The sequence below is a fragment of the Mus caroli genome, unplaced genomic scaffold (genome assembly GCF_978045245.1).
Source record: "Mus caroli unplaced genomic scaffold, Mus_caroli_1 scaffold_12, whole genome shotgun sequence".
In the NCBI taxonomy this organism is placed as follows: Eukaryota; Metazoa; Chordata; class Mammalia; order Rodentia; family Muridae; genus Mus; species Mus caroli.
The window spans coordinates 115,300,664-115,307,136 of record NW_028227267.1 but is presented as its reverse complement, the minus strand read 5'-3'; the positions used below and the strand labels follow the sequence as shown (position 1 = coordinate 115,307,136).

General features: G+C 44.5%; 1 long non-coding RNA gene across 1 annotated transcript; it reads right to left on the bottom strand.

The window, feature by feature from the left end:
- Positions 1-265: 265 nt before the first annotated feature.
- Positions 266-2,536, bottom strand: LOC110308855 (uncharacterized). The gene is made up of 3 exons (XR_002379614.1): positions 2,386-2,536; positions 1,838-1,932; positions 266-350 (listed from the first exon to the last, which is right to left on the bottom strand). It is a non-coding gene; the product is annotated as an uncharacterized LOC110308855 (long non-coding RNA).
- Between the last annotated feature and the right edge of the window lie 3,937 nt (positions 2,537-6,473).

Sequence of the window (6,473 nt, the reverse complement as noted above, 5' to 3'; positions counted from 1 at the left end):
CAACAATTATTTCTTAACCAACTCAGTAAAAATAAAAATACGTATTTCTGTGGATTTCCCTCTTTCTTTCTGAGCATTTATTTGCTATTAAGGGCTTTAAATCGAGTTCTGAGGTCATTCTGCAGAGGTCTGAGGGGATCTTTTTAACTGAGTGGCAGATCCACAGGACAATGCTCAGTATATACCTGTATTAATCAAAAGGCATGCAATCCCAGGCTCGGCAGGACTTGTGGCGTTCACCAGATTGTAGTGGCCCACGTTGAAAACCAGAGCTTTCCCCATAACCCTACAGAGGGTGAAAGAGGAGATGCTCTCCGCCAAGCTGATCCTGCCTGGGTTGCTGGAACTTCCTGGTGATATAATAAAAAAACTGTCCGTTTTGTACAAAGCACGATTCATAGCAGGATTCTTGGTTAACGGTGTCAACTTAAGACATGGAACTGGGGAGTCAGAATCTTTGCTCCACTGACACATGTGAGGAGTGGTTAGGGTGGGATATCTCAGCAAACTCCACCCGGCCCCTGCCCATCCCTAACTAGAGATGGTTCAGGCTGTTGACTGTGCCTCCTGAATCAGTCTAGGGACTGTGCCTCTGGATGAGGGCAGGGCAGACTGGACCAGTGAAGTAAACCTTAAAGTACCCGCAGGCACATGGCAGTCAGGAAAGGTGATCATAACTCCTCCAGCTATGGATCCTGCTCTCCAGACCTCCACACTAAAAAAATACCATGGACTTCCTAAATTCACAGCTGAACCCCGTATTCAAAATCTCTAGATGGGGGCTGAAGAGATGATTCAGCGGTAAAGAGAGTCAGCAACTCTTGCAGAGGACCTGAGTTTATAGCTCCTGGCCTCCGCAGGACAGCTTCTAACAGTGTTTAACTCCAGTTTTGGGGCATATGATCATTTCTTCTGGCCTTGGCTGATTCCTATACATCTATGGCACACATAAACGCATGCAGGCACACGCACACACACACACACACACACACGCACACACACACACACGTAATAATAAATTAATTTTAGAAATGAAATATCTAGAAGTTCCAAACCCCTCCTGGGAGCCTCATAGAAGACCAAGCACTGTGCAGAGGTGTATGCGGATACTTCCTTTCTCGATGTGAAGCTAAACCTTTTCCAGTATTTATTTTCAACGTTTAAGAAGAATTCCTTCCCCACTCTGACTTTCGGTCAGAAGCTCATTCACCTGGCTTGTGTGGGCGCTTGAATTCTTAGCAAAGCTCAAATAGTGACCTGTGAGTCCCACGGGACAGTCTTCAGCAGCTGGGTGAGTCCACAGCTATTTCATTAGTACCACAGCCACAGTCTGATGAACAGTGTGGTACCTTTTAAAGCAAGGTGCCAGTTGGCATCTGGGTTGGTGGGATTCCAAGTGGCCACATGCCATCAGTACTGGGAATGCACTAAAGGACGGTTATGCATCTTCTAGTGGGTTCCTTTTGCTAGAAGAATGCACTTCCCTGATTAAAAGAAAAAAAAAAAACCACTGGAAGACTCTCTTCCGGCTAATTTGCATAAGAGAATTAGGTAGGGACCAAAGAGGGGGAGGAGGACTATGAGGGCTCTTGTACCTAGAGTCCTGCAGCAGTGACCGAGTTCCTGAAGGAAGCACAGCTCCTGCCACATTGGACATGGAAATGACTCTGTAATTGAACAATATTACGTGCCACGAGGCCAAGGTCCCCAAAAGGAAGAAATTTAAACATTTGGGAATACTTTCTGGGAAATTTGCCTTTAAAAATGTCTATTTGAAGTATTTGGGTGATTTATCAAAAAGTCATTTTCTGGAAGTTTAAAATATTCAACAAATGACCTGGATTCCTCTTGCCTTGCTGTTGATATGTAGAAACACGTCTCAAAATACACACATTCTATCCTAGCTGCTTAGTCACTGGATTGCAGTTCTTCCTGAGGAAAGAAATCAGGTTGACTTATAGAGAGGTCGCTCCAGTGGCAACCTACGTGGTTATCCTGGCTGCCCTCTAAGGCCTTAGTCCTAGAGCTTCATGTAGCTGCCCACTGCGCATGCTCATGCCCGTAGTCACTCAAGTCCAGCTACACCGCTCCCATTCACCTTTCGCCCCCATGGCTGATCTCCCTCTTCCTTCTGTCAGGCACATCCATGAGTCACCACGACTGTCCTGGCATCCCGTCCTGCTATCTCTCTCTCTCCACCCTTCCTGTCTATTCCCACTGCCCCTGGACCCCTGCTGCTTCAAGCCTGGGTAATTATAATAGCATCCTAACTAATCGCTTACTTGTTTCTCCCCCTCCAATTCACTGCTGCCACGGTAATCTCCCTAAAACACCACTTAATCATGCCAAACCCTTAATTAAAAATCTTCATTATCTCTTCATTACCACTAGGATGAAGTCCAAGCGCCTTAGTTTCCTTCCACATTCTGGCCTGAATCCACATTCCCAGCTTAAGGCCCACTATTTCCCAGTTTCCACAGACTCCACTCAGGCCGCTCCGATCACACCCTTCATCCACCTGGAACGGTTCCGTCAGGTCTGGTGAGACTCTGTCTGTCCTCTGAGATCCCTGTCAGGCCCTCTTGCCTTTTCTGTGACGTCATCGCTGGGTAACTGTGTCCTCGGAGAGTCTTTATCACGGCCTGACATGATTCATTGATTTGTTTGTGAGGTCTTTGTGTGTTTTCTCTCTTTGCAGACTGTATCATCTAAAAGCGAGAGGCTTTTCTAGATCCCTCTGCACACACACCCCCTAGTTATAGACACACCACGCTGCCCTGTCATTCCTAATAAATGCTAATTAGGATATGATTTGGATAAAAGGAATTTGGAGTGTGAGGACTGCCACAGCTTCTCCACAGCGATCCCTTTTATTTGCAGTGCCTACATGGGCGACTGAAGTGACTTGCTATGTGCAAGGGAATTTATGAAATGTGGGTAGATGGTCACTTAAATCTGGCCAGTTTCAAAGACATGCGATTAAAGAAATGCTAGAAATGGTTGGTCCTTCGTAGGGAGGGCTGTTCCACTTTCTTCCTCTGGGCGCCGCAGAGCACTGTGGGACTTGGCTATGACGTCACTAACAGTTGGAGCATGGCAGGAGGCTAAAGCAGAGAGAGTGGGCTATCCCTCAGTGATCCCTGATCCCTGACTGGGTTATCCCTCAGTGATCCTGTGAGTCTTCACAGGCATGGCATTTCACCACCTGTGCGCTAAGCTGGCCGCACAGGAGCTGGGCACAGTATGCCCGCAGGAGCAGGGCTCAGTACACCATGCATGGGGAAACAGCGGGTAGGATGGCTCTTCAGATTCTCATTAGAACACAAGAACCCTGTGCTGAGACCTCAGTAGCTTAGAAACAAGCAGTGTATGTACTCCCTCATCTTGGCTAGTAGGTGTTCCTTTCTTCTCAGGGCCTTCTCATATTTCACCAATGTCCCTGCATCATTCGCCCTCAGGACACTGCAGGAGCTGGCATTCATCCTCACACCCAAGGTGCCCTGAGACGGAGCTCTCCACAGTATGCACCATCATGATGGGAGCCGTTGGAGTCTGGAATATATCGTTTTTGCCTCCCCCCCCCCCACTTTCTGGGGAAGAATCAAGAAAAAGGAAACAGAAAACATTAGGTGATGGAAGATGTTGGATTTAAGCCTCCTTTTTTCTCCCACTGTCATTCTAAGAACTTCTGAGAACAGGAAACTGGGCTGTGTTTTTTCTCATGCTCTGTGGAAGCCGGAGATACAAACCCTTTGCTGTATATTCCCCATGGTCCTGGGTGACTACTGTATGCTTCTCCATGCGACTGGTCGTGCTTTACCCAAAGAATGAATGGATGCCGTCCAACTTGCTTATCCCATCTTCCCCAGAGAGTCTTAACTAGTAAAGGAACATTTCAGTACATGAGACCTGAGACCACCGTTTGTACAAGAGACCAACAGATTTTGATTTTCAGAGATCAAAATAATTTCAAGTAGATGAAGTCATACCCACGTGAATTTTGTTCCCCAACTTAAAGTGATTCACACATTTAAAAATCACGAATTGTGTTTGGCTGAAAGACATCATCTGAATGAGGAACGTGGGAAATATGAGGTACCCTTTCACACAGACGACACGGTCTGCTGTGTGCAAAGGCGCCTGGCTCGACTGCAGTGGGTTTTGTGAGGACCACAAGAGGCTGAAGTTCACTTCCCCATCAAGCTTGAGCACCGATTTTTGTCTAAGCCATCAGTACGGCCATCTGCCGCAGCCAAGTACACATGGGGGTAACAACTGGTGAATTAAGACATGTTTTGATATAAGACATAGCTAATAAAAATTAGCAGTATTTATCTCCTCTATCTCGGTTGCACTCTCTCCCTTCTTGTTGCCTCGGAATTCTCGACTTGTTGACTGGGTATCTCGAGTATACAGCGGGAAATACCTGAGTTATCTGGCGCTCACTACATGGGGCGGGAAGAGTCCGAATGGATGAATCACTTTGGACTCTTTATAACACAGAGTCCATTTCTACACCCAGAAAGATAATACCACCAGAAGATGTTTAAAGCATTTTATTAGGGAGTGGACTTCGGGATCTTCAGAGGAAAGGTGAAGTCATCTTCCAAATTATTCACAAGTGACAGGCACCTTCCTTGTATAAAAATCCAGTATCCTACAGGCTTTGTCCTACAGGTCAGAGACACAGTTGACAGATTTCTCCTCGTCTGGACCTGAATTTTACATAATTCATCTTGCAGATAAATAAGAGAAAAAGAACGTTTTCTCTTTACTTACAAGTCTACATTACGACACAGAGCAGACACGTGGTTAGAGGAATCATTCTTTATCGAGAAGAAAATACTGAAGTCCATTTCTCTATGATACTGGGGGTCTCCATGGTAACCACTTAAGGCTTGGTGATCTGCAGATGGCCAGGCTACTCAGGCTGAGACCTCTAGGCACACAAGCGCCACCTAGTGAGAAAATCGTCTTCGAAACTTTTCAAGGACCCAAATTTATTCATTTCCTATGGAAAAATAATTAACTTTACACAGACATGCCTATAATTTTAAATATTTTAGCATAGAATCCTAATTTTGAAATCAAAAGACTAGAGCTAGTGAGATGGTCCAACAACTAGGAAACTCAAAGATCTGACCAACGCTTTGTGTTAGTTACAATTTGGTTTAGATTCTTTGCACTCATGCATACTTCCAAAAGTGCTGACGCGTTATGTTTCAAATATAAAGAAAATCTTGAAAACTTTGAAAGAAAATAGAAGAGGCATGGAAGAAGGATTGGGAATGGAGTGGAAAGAAACAAAAAAAAGAGACCTTTTGTTATATGCCAGCCAGTGTTTGTTTTGAACTACATGAATGCATTGCTAATAAAATAAATTAAATTTAAAAAAGAGATGTCAGCACATATTCATGTTGCAAGCATCCATTGAATTTAGCAGAAATAGTAGCGCAGTCACATTAAATTTATTTGCTAATCTGCAAAGAAAAACAATGCTTCCTCTCCATAAAATTAAAATTCCTTTTCTCCAAGCTCTCCCTCCATCCCCCTCTCCTCCCCCTCTCTCCCCCTGACTTCCCTCTCCCCTCCTCCCTCTACCTCCCCACCTCCCCCCTCTCCTACCATTTCCTCTCCTGGTCCCTCACATATATGATGCATTTCTTACATTTGACCTGGGTAGACAACTCAAGTTCTGATTTTTTTTCCCCAAAACCACTTAAATCAATGGTTCTGGACTTCCCTGGACATGCTATAGCAAGGAATTCACCCAATTTTATCCTTTGGCATGCTTACTAACACAGTAAATGCATGTCGCAAGCTACAAAGCAAACCTCAAAGTATAGGCCTTTCAAGTTGCCTCCATTGCTAAACGCCTTCCACTTCTACAGCTTGGATTCAAATTTGTGGGATCCTGGATGAAAGGTGGCTGCTGTTACGACAATGATGTGAACCCAGAGACTTGAGGCTACATGACATTCCTTCCCGGGACTCTAAGCTGGTGTCTAGGACTGAAAGAGAGCTGTACCACCTTCCAGTATATAGTAATTTGCTGTGAGGTTACTCTTTAATAAAAAGCCAGCCTGTTTGGCTAGAAAACTATTATATACTCAAAAGGGTTTTTTGTTTTGTTTTGTTTTGTTTTGTTTTGTTTTGAGGTGAAGCTTATATTTTTAGTTACAAAATTTCCCAAGCTTTTACTAAACAAGTGGATACAAAGTTTCCAAACTGCTTTGGAAGTTTGAACCAATGCTGCAGTGACTGAAAGGCCTGCCTTTGCCTTGGTACTTACTGAGATTTTCATTTGGGTGATTATCTGGAAAAAGACAGAACTCCAGAGTATAGGTTGAGATACTGCATCTAAGCACAGACTGTGGCCTGAACCTAATCTAACCTCATCAGCCCAGTTAGCGTAGTTAATGCTGTGTAAAAATTCTTTTTCGTGCACGCATCTGTACACAATATGTATGTGT